This window comes from Capra hircus, chromosome 13, assembly GCF_001704415.2.
Source record: "Capra hircus breed San Clemente chromosome 13, ASM170441v1, whole genome shotgun sequence".
NCBI lineage: Eukaryota > Metazoa > Chordata > Mammalia > Artiodactyla > Bovidae > Capra > Capra hircus.
In genome coordinates, this window is record NC_030820.1 from 17,371,120 (window position 1) to 17,387,041 (window position 15,922).

The 15,922-nt window shown below is 44.6% G+C and overlaps 1 protein-coding gene across 1 annotated transcript in view; it reads right to left on the reverse strand.

The window, feature by feature from the left end:
• Window positions 1–12,602, reverse strand: part of APBB1IP (amyloid beta precursor protein binding family B member 1 interacting protein) — an 80,341-nt gene extending 67,739 nt beyond the window's left edge. Inside the window, exon 1 of the mRNA XM_018057042.1 lies at window positions 12,300–12,602. The gene's annotated coding sequence lies outside the window, so the exon portion shown is untranslated. The remainder of the gene's footprint in view (window positions 1–12,299) is intronic.

Here is a 15,922-nt window from a genome sequence, read left to right on the forward strand (position 1 = left end):
ACTACAACTACTGAGGCTGTGCTCTAGAGCCCAGTGGCTCTAGAACTACTGAAGCCGGCGTGCCCGGGAGCCCATGCTCCACAGCAAGAGAAGCCACTGAAGTGAGAAACCCGCCCCCTGCAGCTAGACAGTAGCCCCCGCTCTCTGCAGCTAGAGAAAAAGCCCTCATAGCAACGAAGACCCAGCACAGCCAAAAATACATACATAAATATAAGTATTCTTAAAAAAATAAATGCGCTGATAACTTCTGGATAACTTCTGGTTAGTGGGCAGTGAATACACATCCTTTCCTACAATTCAAATGAAATGACTCCAGAGCAGTCTGGAAAGCAAGGAAGGATGCCGCTGCTAGATGAAAAACCTTGAGGAATTTCTGGACGATGTTAAGAAGAAGGGATTGTATAGGGAACGACGAGAGCAAGGGAAGCAGTGGTCCAATGTGGGTCTGGAGGAGGGCTGTCAAACAAAGAGCCAAGGAAAATGCCCAAACTCGGGGTCAGCAAAGATGGAAGCCCATGGACAAACTGGAGTAATTAAGGACTGATGCTATGGGCCATTCGACCCCTCTGTCACGAGGAACAAGGAGAAACTGCACCTGCCCTTGGTCTCAAAGCAGCAAGAACCCTTGCCCTATACACTATGGGAGAACTGGCTCACAGGTTCTTAAGGTGAGACTTGAGCCAAGAAAACAAAAACAAATTAAGCAGCTTGGGACTCAGAAAGCTTGGGATCTCTGTAACAGACACGAGATCCCAGTCCAATCAGCCAACTATTCATCCATCCTTCCATCCATTAGAAGGGGTTGAGAAAAGAAATGCCCACATTCAGTGAAATGCACTAAGAACTCTTAGGAGCTCCACTTTCAGCATAAGTGGAGGCCAGCATATTGCTGGCCTCAACAAATAGCCCCCAGGGAGAACTGAAAATGATACGTCTGATCTTTATCTAAACCACACAGGAAAGCTGCCTTCTGTCAATCACCACATCCATCTATAAAACCTGTCAGCCTCGCAGTCAAGACAGAGGCTGTTCAGTTGCCAAGTAAGTCATACCACCTTCTTATGTTATTCTAGCCTTTCAATAAAAGTATGAATCAACAACCAAGATTTCAAAAAATCTTTTCAGCTATGCTGAAAGGGGCAGCATTTTATTTGTATTATATTTGTATTGGACAGGGCTCCAGAGAACCACAGTCTTCTGTTTTCACAAGTGCCTAAGCATTTTGACTCAACTCTCCCAGTAGCTGGCACAGTGCTATGGTTGGATAACAGTTCAACTATTGGAACTCAATGGATAACAGTTCATGTTAATATGTATTAGCACCTTTAAAAAAAATAGTAGGAGTTATAAATATGGGACAATTACTATAGATCAGACACATGTAGTCTCTCATTTAATTCTCAGAGCAATCTTAGGATGTAGTGTCATTATTCTAATTTTATAGGTTATAATACTTAGGGCTGGAGAAACAATAATTTGCACAAGCTCATGTGCGTGGAGGACTGGACTGTGCCCAGGTCTCAGTCGAAAGCTCACATTCACAATCATGCCACACAGCCTTCTAAAGACACAGACCGACGGTGATCATTAAAGAGGTAGAATCTGGCAGCTATTTTGCTAATGCTGCTGCTACAGTATCTATTTATCCAGTTTGAATGGAACCGAGTTCGTGACTGTCTTTCACACCACACTGAGGTTAGGCAGAAAATCTTGTATTTTCATCCAAGCCTGTGACACACATCACACACTCAGTAAATGTATTCAGCTGTTGGGTGATCCTGGCTAAGTGATTTACCCTGAGTCCTTGGTATAGTGTCTGATATACTATACTGGGCCATTATTATTATCACCACCATCATCATTTTTGTTACTGTATCTCCCTCTAAAACCACCATGTGCTAAAAACTACTGTGTACTAAGTCACTTCAGTTGTGTCCAACTCTTTGAGATCCTATGGACCGTGGCCCGCCAGGCTCCTCTGTCCATGGGGTTTCTCTAGGCAAGAATACTGGAGTGGGATGCCATTTCCTTCTCCAGGGGATCTAAAACCACTAGTGGAAACAAATGTCTGTCACTTACTCACACACCACATACAGGTTCCCAAGTCCCAAGCAGGACTTGCTTACTTCTGCCTATTGCATTTTTGTGTACCTGAACTGCCATTTTCCCATAGACTAGGCACAGTTTTAAAATACCAAGGCTACTGGAAAGGACATTTGCAAGTTGGGTTTCTAGGACAGAGATTGTTATGTGTTTTTTTTGGCCATGCCACATAGCATGTGAGTTCTTAGTTCCTCGCTAAACCACCAGGGAAAATCCCCAGGACAGAGATTCTTAACCATTCTGAACTACAGAGGAACTGCATCGGAATCTCCCTAAAGCTTTTTCAAACTGTACCCATGGCACTTTTACAACTCCACAATCCAAATCTTATCACTACCTTCCACCCTGGAAGTGAAGTGAAGTCGCTCAGTCGTGTCCAACACTTTGCGACCCCGTGGACGGTAGCCTACCAGGCTCCTCTGTCCATGGGATTTTCCAGGCAAGGGTACTGGAGTGGGGTGCCATTTCCTTCTCCACCCTGGAAGGGAGGTGTATTTTTGGAGTTGAAGACCATCACAAAGACAGTGGCTGTTGTGAGGGTGTGTTATGCTTGTGAGCTAGCAGATGAAAGCTAAAGAGAAAATAAAAAGAGTTGACAACCACCATTGCCTAGGGCAACCAATCGTATTTGCCGGATGTGGGTTTACAGTATCCTGCTCTACGTTTTCCTTCCACTCTTTTTTCAGGCCCTGTTACTTTTAAGAAGAATCCAAAAAAATAAGGGTGAGGATGGGAGGGTGGGCAGAGGGGAAGATAAAGAATAAAAAGTAAGCAATGGCAATTTGTTGTTGTTTTTGTTGCTTAGAGGGCTAATGAAGCATTTTGGGTGTAGGCTGAGCTATGCATTAAAATCTGGTTCCAAGGACACACCCCACAGTAATAGAAAATGCTTTTTGTTTCTTTTTTCCCCTTAGTTTTCTCCATAAGGCGTCTAGTATCCTCCATACAGCTGAACAGTCAACACTTAGTTAGGATACAGTATTTGTGCAATTACCTAGAGCCGCACCGCCCAGTTCAGTAGCCACTAGCCACAGGTGGCCACTGAGCACTTGAATTGTGGCTCGTCCAAACTGAAATGTGCTCTAAGTGTAAGACATGATGGATTTGGAAGATTTAGTATGAAAAAAGAAAAAGAATTCATCCACAATTTCAATATCACTTACATTTACTGTAATTTAGTATGCTGCTGCTGCTGCTAAGTCGCGTCAGTCATGTCTGACTCTGTGCGACCCCAGAGACGGCAGCCTACCAGGCTCCCCCGTCCCTGGGATTCTCCAGGCAAGAACACTGGAGTGGGTTGCCATTTCCTTCTCCAATGCATGAAAGTGAAAAGTGAAAGTGAAGTCGCTCAGTCATGTCGGACTCTTTGCGACCCCATGGACTGCAGCCCACCAGGCTCCTCCATCCATGAGATTTTCCAGGCAAGAGTACTGGAGTGGGGTGCCATTGCCTTCTCCAGTAATTTAGTATAATTAATACTAATTCATTAAATGGTCATTTTGGATACATACATACTAAATTAAACAGATTACTAAATTAACACCCCGTGTTTCTCTTTGACTGTTTCTAGTGCAGCTTCTTGAAAATGTAAAGTTATTTATGTGGGGACTTTCCTGGCAGTCCAATGGTTAGGATGCCACCCTTTCACTGCAGGGGGCATGGGTTCGATTCCTGGTCAGGGAACTAAGATCCTTCATGCCACATGGCGTGGCAAAGTAAATAAATAAATAAAAATAATCTATGTCGCTTGCATTATACTTGTGTTGGACAGGGCTCCAGAGAACCAGAGTTTTCTGTTTTCGCAAGTGCTAAGCATTTTGACTCAAAGGTGGCAGTCTATGGGGACTGTACCACATAAACATAATCTAAGTATTACATACTAAGAGTTAAACCCAAAGCTCCCCATTTCCTTTCCCACTGCCCTGTCTGCTCCAGCTCTGTCGAACAATTTCATGCATGTAGTGCCTGAGGAAGCTTTCTTCCACTGGGCCTCCTGGAAATATCTTTATCCTTCAAAATGCCTTTGGTTCCCCCCATACTATGTCTTCCCTACAACCACTCCCATCACCATCTTATGCTCTTCACAAACTGGAGTGTGTTTATCTGCAGGCCTGGGTCTCCCACTAGACCAGAAGCTTCTGGAGCTTTGGTGCCATATCTTATTTTGTTTTACACCTTCTGCTCTGTCTGGCACATGATCAGCCCTCGACAGATACGTGATAAGACTGGAGAAAAAGTTCCAGCATCAGCATGTTCAGCAAAGTGTCATTCGACTTGAGTGTGAAGGTAAGCACAGAGGTCCCGCCTGTGAATCTCGAATGAGGGGCGCTTTTCTGCTCTGGTGGTCAGGGCAGTGAGCTCCCTGGGTTTCAGCTTTTCTCTTCTATGACAATCTTGGGAGCCATTTGCTCACAGCATCGCACTGCACTTACCCACGACCTGGGCCCAAGCCACTTCATTTCTGTTCGCCACATACAATGGCAGAAATTTAAGCACCATGTCAGTCAACAAACAGTCTGGATTTGTTAAGAAACAGTCTTGACTTGCTAAGCCATATCACTTAGGAATTTAACTAGACAGGAGTCATTCCCCTTAAAAAATAATAAAATAAATGATTTCTTTTTTAATGCTCCATCCCAAACCTCATCAGTTCATTGACCCACCAACCGGGAATTTTATGATATCAGCAGAGATGAAAGAGTTCGTTAATACCATCAATACAGTAGCCTTAGACAAATTCATTTAGTCAGCTCACTGAATTGAGATCCTTCTGTAAACTGCCTGAAAAAGATTTTGCGGTATTTTTTTTCTGTCACATAACTGATTTGTTCATTCTTTTCGAGACAAAATTCTAATAATGCTCTTAACTGAAAAACAAACGTTCGCTTGTGGGGGAAAAAATAGTCTACAACATGAACTAAGATGCAGACAGCGAAGTAATCAGAATTCCACTAAGCGCTACTATGTCATAATTATTCTGCCCTCACACCTACTGTAGCCAAAACAAATGAAACGTCAGCTATCTTGATCTCAGTAGTTGCTTCCTAGAAGCCACTTCCAATGTCACAGCAGTGACATTCTTCAACAGCTGCTAGTGAACTCTTGGTCCTGCTCTAACTCGCGCATCCATTTAAAATCCATCTGGTTTTAGATTTTGAAAATATAGGCATCTTAACCTCGGGGCACAAAAACCTCCTTTGTGGAAAAGGCCGTTGTCTTCCCTTCCTCAGAATCCTGATGTTGCACTCATACTCTTAGAAGGGACTTCCCTGATGGTCCAGTGGTTAAAAATCCACCTTTCAGAGCAAGAGACGTAGGTTCAATCCCTGGTCTGAAAACTAAGATCCCATGTGGCACAGGGCAACTAAGCCCACAAGCCACAATTAGAGAGACGCCTGTGTGCCCCAGTGAAGGTCCAACGTGCCGCAACTAAGACCCAATACAGCCAAATAAATAAATAAATTCCAAAAACCCTCACAATCACGGAAACCTTTTATAAGGCCCATGTCACTGGTTGTGAATTCATGTATAAATATGGTGCTTTTCAATATTCATTTCCCGCTCTCTCATTTATTAAAAAGAACTCTCACTGTCTTGAGTTTCAAGGGCATAAAATATTACTGATTAGCTTACTATATTCTTATTTCATTTATATGGTAAAGATTGCTGGTCGATTCTTTCAGCAAGTTTCAAAAGAAGAGTTTAAAGCATTAGGACCCTAAAGTGTTACATTCCAGCTCTTAAAACGTAATCTCGGGTAAAATTCTTAAAACTCTCTAAACTGTCATTTCTAATCTGTACGATGAGAATTAATGATAGTACCTTCCCCAAAAGTTACTTAGGCTTCATGACTGTAGCCTTTTATGTAATAAGCACATAGTTATTACCGGTTGACATTTCATATCCATGTCCAATATTTTTTTCCAGATTTTTCATTTTTAATTGGCGTATAATTCCTTTACAGTGCTGTAGTTTCTGCTGTACCACAACATGAATCAACTATATGCGTACGTATGTCCCCTCCCTCTGAGGCCTCCCTCCCCAAAACTCAACTTCTCACAGCTTCCCCTCTAAACTGCCCACGTGGTTGATGCCAGTTCCATCCTTCACATTGTTTGGGTCAAGAACTCTCAAGACATCTCTGGTTCCTCTTTCTCTGAAATCCCACATCCACTTTGCCAGGAAGTCCTATTGGCTCTACCATTAAAATATATGCCGATTCCCAAAGCTTCCTAATAGATTTCTGACTTTATCGAGCTTTTTGTCAAGCAATCACAGTGAGCCTTTGACATGTAAGTCAAATCACATTATTCCTCTTCTCAGAATCCTGCAATGGCCCCTCTGTTTAACTCAGAGTAAAAGCTAATGTTTTCATGATGTGTTACTAGACCCTACGTGATCTTCCATCTCTTCACCCTCCTCCTACGTCTCCAACCGCACCTCCTGTTACTCTTTCCCTCCAGGCCACACAGGTGCCTTTTTCCTCGAATGCACCAGGCTTACTTGTGCCTTATGGCCTCAGCACTAGCTGGTCCCTCTGCTCAGAACACTGTTCCCTCTGACAGTCAGCTCCTTCAAACCCTGGCTCAGGTCCTACCTTCCCAATGAGGCCAAGCCCGACCATCTTATTTAACACTGCAATTTTACGTCGTTCAATTTTACCTTTTTAAGTGGGACTCTTCACGCACCAATATTATTTACTTATTATGATGCTTACTGATGATTTTCTGTGTCTCCTCATTGCAATGTAGCTCCCCAAATGCAGAGTTCTCTGTCTCTCCCATTCACCTGGAATAGTGCTTGGCAAATATTTTTTGGAATGACTGAATTCTATTTAAAGTAGAAATTGAAGTAATATGGAAATTAGCAGTTCCTAACTTACGTATGCTTTACCATACTTAAACGTTACAGTTATCCTGTGATGAATCTTGGTTACTTCATTAATGATTAAGATTCTACTATTTCCATGGTGCTTTCTCTTAACCATTTGTAATCCACTTTGTTTTCATGCTATTTAAATTAAAATAAGTTCTCTTTACTTTATAGGACACTCTATTTATGACCATGCTTTGAGTCAGTGAAGATTCTAATTTCCGTTTCCCAGGGGACTTCCCTGGAGGTCCAGTGGCTAAGATTCTGCGCTCGCAATGCAGCGAGCCCAAGTTACATCCCTGGTCAAGGAAGTAGATCCCGGATGCTGCAAGTGAGACCCAGTGCAGCCAAATAAATAAACTAATAATAAATAAATATTAAAAAATAATTTCAGTTTCCCAAGTGCCAATATACTCTAATTCCCTGTTTGGTATCTTTGTAAATGCTTATACCTGCTTTCTAAATACTTTTTAAAAAATCAGCACATTCAGAATAATGATGATCTCTATCAAGAAAAAGTGAAGCGAAGTCGCTCAGCCGTGTCCGACTCTGCGACCCCATGGACTGTAGCCTACCAGGCTCCTCTGTCCCTGGGCTTTTCCAGGCAAGAATACTGGAGTGGGTTGCTATTTCCTTCTCCAGGAGATCTTCCCAATCCAGGGATTGAACCCAGGTCTCCGGCATTATAGGCAGACGCTTTACCATCTGAGCCACCAGGGAAGTCCATCAAGAAAAAAGGGTAATGCTACTGAGAGGAAGTCAGAGGTACTAATATTATTTTACTTTTTAAGCTAGATGATATGTATCCTGATGTCGGTTTTATTATTATTTGCTGTAATTTATGTATGGGCTTGCCTTGTGGCTCAGCTGGTGAAGAATCCACCTGCTATGCAGGAGACCTGGATTCGATCCCTGGGTTGGGAAGATTCCCTGGAGAAAGGAAAGGCTACCCACTCCAGTATTCTGGCCTGCAGAATTCCACAGACCATATAGTGCATGGGGTCGCAAAGAGTCGGACACAACTAAGGGACTTTCACACACTCACATATGTATCTTACATCATCTACTGTATGTATGGAATATTTCATAGTGAAAAAGGGAAAATAAATCTAGTGTTTGCTTGTTCTATCACTCTATTTTCCCTCCAGTTTGATATGATATAGATCTATGGACATAAATCTTCCGGCCAGTTTGTGCAAACATAACTATTGTGTGATTTAGCAGTTATCCCTGCTCCCGGCCTGCAGCCATTTCACAGATGAGTCTGATATGAGATCAAATCAGAAGGATCCCCAGCAGAAGTAGAAAAAAAAAAAAGCTACTCACTGTTCATTGATTTAATGAATAAAGCTCATTATCAAGAGGATTGGAAATATAATAAAGCTAAAAATGAAACCACATGGGGACTTCCCTAATGGTCTAGTGGTTAAGACTCCGCAGTTCCAATGCAGAGGGTGTGGGTTCAATCCCTGGTCAGGGAACTAAGACCCCACATACTGTGCAACACAGCCAAAAATTAAATCAAATGGTTGCTGCCAAAGAAGATTATTTTTTCCAAAAGACATGTTTTCTCACTCTAAAAAGGCATGTTCTTTGCTGGGCCTACCTTCACTTCATCCTCCCTGACCCTTGCGTGGTGTAGGAATCTGATGGGTGCTCCCACAGCACAGGGCCTTGGCCGTGTGTGGGGCTGTAACTGCCCATGTATGTCTCCCCTATTAAACTCGAACTTCACTGAGGAAAGGCCTCCTGTTCTTTTTCACCATTCAAGCCCTTGCCCTTGGTATAGCACCTCGAGCGCTGGCGTCATACTGACTCAGTTCAAAGGTCAGCTCTGCTTCTCACTCCCTGGGCAAGCTTCTTAACCTCTCTGCACTTTCATTTCCTCAACGATAAAGGGTTAATAGTGGTATAAGCCCACGTGCGTGCGTTCAGGTACGCTAAGTTGCTTCAGTCATGTCCAGCTCTTTGCGACCCTATGGACCATAGCCCGCCAGGCTCCTCTGTCCATGCGATTCTCCAGGCAAGAATACTGGAGTGGGCTGCCATGCCCTCCTCCAGAGATCTTCCTGACCCAGAGACAGAACCCAAGCCTCATTATGCTTCCTGCACTGCCAGGTGCGAAACAGGACCACCGGGGAAGCCCCACAAACCCAGCATGTGAAGCTTACTGAAACAACACACTCAAGTTAGTTAACACAGTTGTACAAAATATAAGCTCAATAAATATAATAACTGTTTATGATGACCATTTGGTGATAAGGAGGAAATTGAGTTGACAGAGAAGAAAGACTACCTCTTATAATATGATTCTTAGTCATTCAAGTGCATAGATGATGTTTAGAAAATGTCTGGAAATGGAGTCAAGAATTCAAGCTTTATTCCAGGAGCTGAGAAGGTGTGGTGTCTTGGGGCGATGCTATAGATCTGCCTGCTCAAGCGTCAGGGTTGGTAGGAGGCCAGCTGGGTCTCAGGGCTCAGAAGGATTGATGGTACCACCCAGAAGTGGAACTAATATTGCTGGACATTTAGTAAATGTTATTTGAGTCCCAACTATGGTGCAAGGAATATGGCTAGGTGATGAGGATGCAGCGCGATTGTAAATGTTTTGGTGTGATAGACTACGGCACACAATTTATTAAAAGCTTCTGCACGACTAAGAGGTATTGAGTATAAAAATAATTAACATTGAAGAGGGTTAGAAGTAAATGAAAATGTTTGTGAAAGTGGGATGGTTTAAAGAAACTGAATGTGGTCTATTAAACATAGGCATTTTTGGCGATGCATTTTTAAAAGGCTTTTTATGTGAACCATTTTTAAAGTATTGAATTTATTACAATTTGTTACTGCTTCTGTTTTATGTTTTGGTTTTTTGGCTGCGAGGCATGTGGGATCTTAGCTACCTGACCAGGAATGGAACTGGTATGCCTTGCATTGGAAAGGAAAGTCTTAATCATTGGACCACTTAATCAAGTCCTGGCAATGCATTTTATGAGCAGTTCACTGTAACAGTAATATGAAGATTATCTAGAACTTTTAATTTGTTATTGAAAAAAGTAAAAAAAAATAGTAGGTGATTGGTATACATTCTCAGGATATAAAAGTACAAAAGATTTAATAGACACTACAAAATTTAGTGTTAAGTGTTAGTTGCTCGATCATGTCCAACTCTTTGAAACCCCATGGACTGTAGCCTGCCAGGCTCCTCTGTTCATGAAATTTTCCAGGCAAGAATACTGGAGTGGGTTGCCATTCCCTTCGCCAGAGGATCTTCCGAACATGGATCAGATGTGGGTCTCCTGCACTACAGGCAGATTTTTTACCATCTGAGCCACCAAGGAACAAAACCTAGTAAGCAGTGCTTAAGATTTAAAGAAACTGAGTCATAAAGTAATCCATATTACAAAGTTATTTTTCCTGAGAATTAACACTTGAAAAAATTTGAAATCGATTATATAGACCTACCCAAGCTTGGGCTCATCAATTTCCTACTGAAGTTTTTCAATAGAATGGAAATGCGCCTTCTTACATGTAGACCAGAAATTCACTGTTTCTTGAGGAACTTCTCAGAAACAAAAGCCCTCAAAATATATGACTCTTAACAACATCTGTTATCATCATTTTCTCCATTCTTTTTTGTTAGTGATCAGCCATTCTTTGTCAGCATTCAAGACAGGGCAGATTCAAAGAATTCTGGAAACTCCTCAATTGCTATTTTAATGGTAGATATCAGGTAGGCCAATAATCTTTACTGATAAGGTTAGAGAGATCAAAGCAACTTAATTAACATCATTTTTTCTCTCGTTAAAGACAGGTCTCTAGTTAAAAGAACCCAAGTTTCCCAAATATCTGGGAAATATAAATATCAGTAATAATGTGAAAATGACTAAGAATCAGAAAGAAAGTGAAGTTGCTCAGTCGTGTCCGACTCTGCGACCCCATGGACCGTAGCCTGCCAGGCTCCTCTGTCCATGGGATTCTCCAGGCAAGAATACTGGAGTGGGTTGCCATTTTCTTCTCCAGGGGATCTTCCCAACCCAGGGAATGAACCTGGGTCTCCCGCCATGCATGCAGACTCTTTACCATCTGATTCCCTGGTGGCTCAGAATCTGAAGATGACATTAAATTTCTTAGACCTTTCACAACACGTTGAGCAGACAGGAAACACCACCATGAAGACATTACAGAAATTTCCTAGTAGATTCTCTGTTAATTTTGCTAGCCGATGTTACTGGAAGGCTGCCCATGGGCTGCCCCAGTATTTCAGTATTTGGGCCAGAGAGAAAATTGACCCAGAGGTTTAATCAAAGAGACAAAAGGCCTGGAAACCTCCATTCGGACGCCTAGACTTTAAAGTCAGTAGGAGTTAGTACTCTTGCCTTTGCTTAAACCACATTATACCTGAGCACTAATAAACCCCTGAGCTGCTTCTGTGTCTTACTTTTGCTGATACTCCATTTCTTTCTATAACAATTGCATTTAAAGTTATTTTTGAACCGCTCTGCAGTGAGTGGCACCAGGAACAAACACATTTAGCCTTCCACAACGGTCTGAACGATAAGAAGCACCTTCCCTGAAGGAAGATACGGGGTGCACTTGGATGAGGTGTTCCGGGGGACCCCCTGCCCCGAGATCCTCCTGGATATAACGACATCCTGGTTAATTTGCCTCGTGCTTCTAAAAGGGCACTCTGGATATTCATTCCAAGCGAAATTACACCTGTGCCTGGTGTTCAGCTCGTTTCTCCCTGCTATTTTAAAGCGAAAAGGACAATAATTCGGAGGCAAAGTTATTTTTAAAAAAGAAGAAACAGCCGTCTGAAAGTTTTCAAAGAAAGAAACACTAAGACGCGACAGACTTGTGACCGTCACTCTCAAATTCTCACACGACCTGCACTCAGTGCACGGCGCCCGGAAATACCCCTGGAAATGCCCCCTGAAATGGCCCCTGAAATGCCACCTGAAATGCCCCCTGGAAGCCCTTCAGCGCCGGTCAGGCTGGGCTCCTGGACCCACTGGACAGACGAGGGTGCACCGGTTCCCTGTCTGACTTTGGAGCAATTTTCTGGGCAGGAAATCGGTCAAATCTGACGAAACCCAACTGCGGGAAGGCGAACCCCAGCCCCAAACCCCGCGGAGCTGGGTCAAGGGCAGGGGTCGGGGGAGGGGACCGCCCTCCAGGCCCCAGCGGAGCCGCGCGTTCACCGGGCCCAGCCTCGGGCAGGACCCCGGTCGGGAGACATCCCGGGGCGGGGAGTCGGGGGCCGGGGGCGGCCCGGGTGCCGCTCCCAGGGCCCCCGGGGCAGGCGGGCCGGCGCCACTTACCTCGACGGCTGCTCGGGGCGCGCAGGCACTCGGCGGAGACTCGTGCACCGGGCAGCTTCGGGGCGGCGGCCGGGAGGCTTCGCGGAGCGGGGGCTGCAGCCTGGCTCGGGTCGGCGGCTGGGGAGGAAGTGGTGTCAGCCCGGGCCGGCCCTCGCGGCACGCAGACGTGGGGCGCTCGGCGCGCGGCTCCGCATCGAGGTGCGAGGAGGGCGCCTGGTGGGAAACACACCCACGGACGCGGATACAGACGCCTGAAGCCCCGGGGCTGCTTTTTCCGACTCGAAGGCTCGGTGCCTCCGCGCATCTCACCCCTCCCCCTCCCCACCTCCCCCGGCCCACCTCCCCCTTCCTCCTTCCCCTTCCTCCTCCTCTCCCCTCCTCCCCAAAGAAGACCACAGCTTGCGTTGAAGGGGGGAAAGGTGCGCCTTCCTCTCACCCTCCCCTACCTGCGTCGCGGGCCCTCCGCTCTCGGAGGCGCCCTCTGGATTGTCGCCTCGGGGTATCTACCACCGGCCGAGGGATTGGGGCCCAAACGGCGGTTCCACCAAAGCCCCAGAAGCCGGTTTCTTTTGCAGCTGGGTTCGTAAGTGTCGACTTAGCCCTTTTGGGCCTTCCTCTTTTGGGGCCAGTTGTGCAAGGCCCTGCTTGCAGGCCGCGCGCCGCCGGCGGTTGGGCGGTCACCGTGGTAGAGCTGGGGCGAGGAAGGGTGTGCTCCGCAGGGGCAGTGTCTTGATTATCGGGTTGGCAACCCCCTAAAGACTAATGACACTCAGTTGGCAGGCGAGACTGTGGCCTCTCCCATATAGCTGGTGGAAATCCAAAATAGCCAAAACCTTGTGCACGGGGATTCGGTCACAGAGATTTAACTTACGTCTGCAGTGAGCGATCTAAGATCTAATGTAACACATACTAAGAACGGGTTACAGAGATACAGTGATGCGCACGGGCCAAGCCACTCTTGGCCGCAGGATTTGTAATCACAAAGGACTAACTGGGAAGAACCCGGTGACTTTTGAAAGTAGAATCTCCAGAGGCAAAGTGGGCGAAATCTGAAAACACAGCAGTTAAAGCCAGATTTGGAAATGTGGTTGAAGTCACCTCCTCTGTCGTTCTACAGCTGGATCTGTGGGGAAGGTGGTGGAGACCTGATGGCATAAATTGGACCCATAAATTCATTAGGCAATTTCAGATAGTTCAGCCATCGAATACTTAAGGAGAAACTGTTTACCACTTACCCTTCTAAGAACAAGCAAAACAGTAGTGATGAGAGTAATTCCTGCTCTCATGGAAGGTACATTTTAGTTGGGAGAAAACAGACAATATACAAATTAATATTTAACATGTCAAGTAATGTCAGCATTTTGACAGCAATTAAAAGGTGAGGAATAGAGTGATGGGAGTGGGGATGGAGGTGCTGTATTAATTAGTGTCATCAAGGAAGATCTAGCTAAGTGACACTTTTCAGTTCAGTTCAGTCGCTCAGTCGTGTCTGACTCTTTGCAACCCCATGAATCGCAGTACGCCAGGCCTCCCTGTCCATCACCAACTCCGGGAGTTCACTCAGACTCATGTCCATAGAGTCAGTGATGCCATCCAGCCATCTCATCCTTGGTCGTCCCCTTCTCCTCCTGCCCCCAATCCCTCCCACCATCAGAGTCTTTTCCAATGAGTCAACTCTTCGCATGAGATGGCCAAAGTACTGGAGTTTCAGCTTTAGCATCATTCCTTCCAAAGAACTCCCAGGGCTGATCTCCTTCAGAATGGACTGGTTGGATCTCCTTGCAGTCCAAGGGACTCTCAAGAGTCTTCTCCAACACCACACTTCAAAAGCATCAATTCTTCGGTGCTCAGCTTTCTTCACAGTCCAACTCTCACGTCCATACATGACCACAGGGAAAACCATAGCCTTGACTAGGTGGACCTTAGTCGGCAAAGTAATGTCTCTGCTTTTGAATATACTATCTAGGTTGGTCATAACTTTTCTTCCAAGGAGTAAGCGTCTTTTAATTTCATGGCTGCAGTCACCATCTGCAGTGATTTTGGAGCCCTAAAAAATAAAGTCTGACACTGTTTCCACTGTTTCCCCATCTATTTCCCATGAAGTGATGGGACCAGATGCCATGATCTTCGTTTTCTGAATGTTGAGCTTCAAGCCAACTTTTTCGCTCTCCTCTTTCACTTTCATCAAGAGGCTTTTTAGTTCCTTTTCACTTTCTGCCATAAGGGTGGTGTCATCTGCATATCTGAGGTTATTGATATTTCTCCTGGCAATCTTGATTCCAGCTTGTGTTTCTTCCAGTCCAGCATTTCTCATGATGTACTCTGCATAGAAGTTGAATAAGCAGGGTGACAATACACAGCCTTGATGTATTCCTTTTCCTATCTGGAACCAGTCTGTTGTTCCATGTCCAGTTCTAACTGTTGCTTCCTGACCTGCATATAGGTTTCTCAAGAGGCAGGTCAGGTGGTCTGGTATTCCAATCTCTTTCAGAATTTTCCACAGTTGATTGTGATCCACACAGTCAAAGGCTTTGGCATAGTCAATAAAGCAGAAATAGATGCTTTCCTGGAACTCTCTTGCTTTTTCCATGATCCAGCAGATGTTGGCAATTTGATCTCTGGTTTCTCTGCCTTTTCTAAAACCAGCTTGACCATCTGGAAGTTCACGGTTCACATATTGCTGAAGCCTGGCTTGGAGAATTCTGAACATTACTTTACTAGCATGTGAGATGAGTGCAATTGTGCAGTAGTTTGAGCATTCTTTGGCATTGCCTTTCTTTGGGATTGTAGTGAAAACAGACCTTTTCCAGTCCTGTGGCCACGGCTGAGTTTTCCAAATTTGTTGTCATATTGAGTGCAGCACTTTCACAGCATCATCTTTCAGGATTTGAAATAGCTCAACTGGAATTCTATCACCTCCACTAGCTTTGTTCGTAGTGATGCTTTCTAAGGCCCACTTGACTTCACATTCCAGAATGTCTGGCTCTAGATGAGTGATCACACCATCGTGATTATCTTGGTTGTGAAGATCTTTTTTGTACTGTTCTTCTGTGTATTCTTGCCACCTCTTCTTAATATCTTCTGCTTCTGTTAGGTCCATACCATTTCTGTCCTTTATCGAGCCCATCTTTGCATGAAATGTTCCCTTGGTATCTCTAATTTTCTTGAAGAGATCTCTAGTCTTTCCCATTCTGTTGTCTTCCTCTATTTCTTTGCATTGATCCCTGAGGAAGGCTTTTTCTTTTCTTGCTATTCTTTGGAACTCTGCATTCAGATGCTTATATCTTTCCTTTTCTCCTTTGCTTTTCGCCTCTCTTCTTTTCACAGCGATTTGTAAGGCCTCCCCAGACAGCCATTTTGCTTGTTTGCATTTCTTTTCCATGGGGATGGTCTTGATCCCTGTCTCCTGTACAGTGTCACAAACCTCATTCCATAGTTCATCAGGCATTCTATCAGATCTAAGCCCTTGAATCTATTTCTCACTTCCACTGTATAATCATAAGGGATATGATTTAGGTCATACCTGAATGGTCTAGCAGTTTTCCCTACTTTCTTCAATTTAAGTCTGAATTTGGTAATAAGGAGTTCATGATCTGAGCCACAGTCAGCTCCTGGTCTTGTTT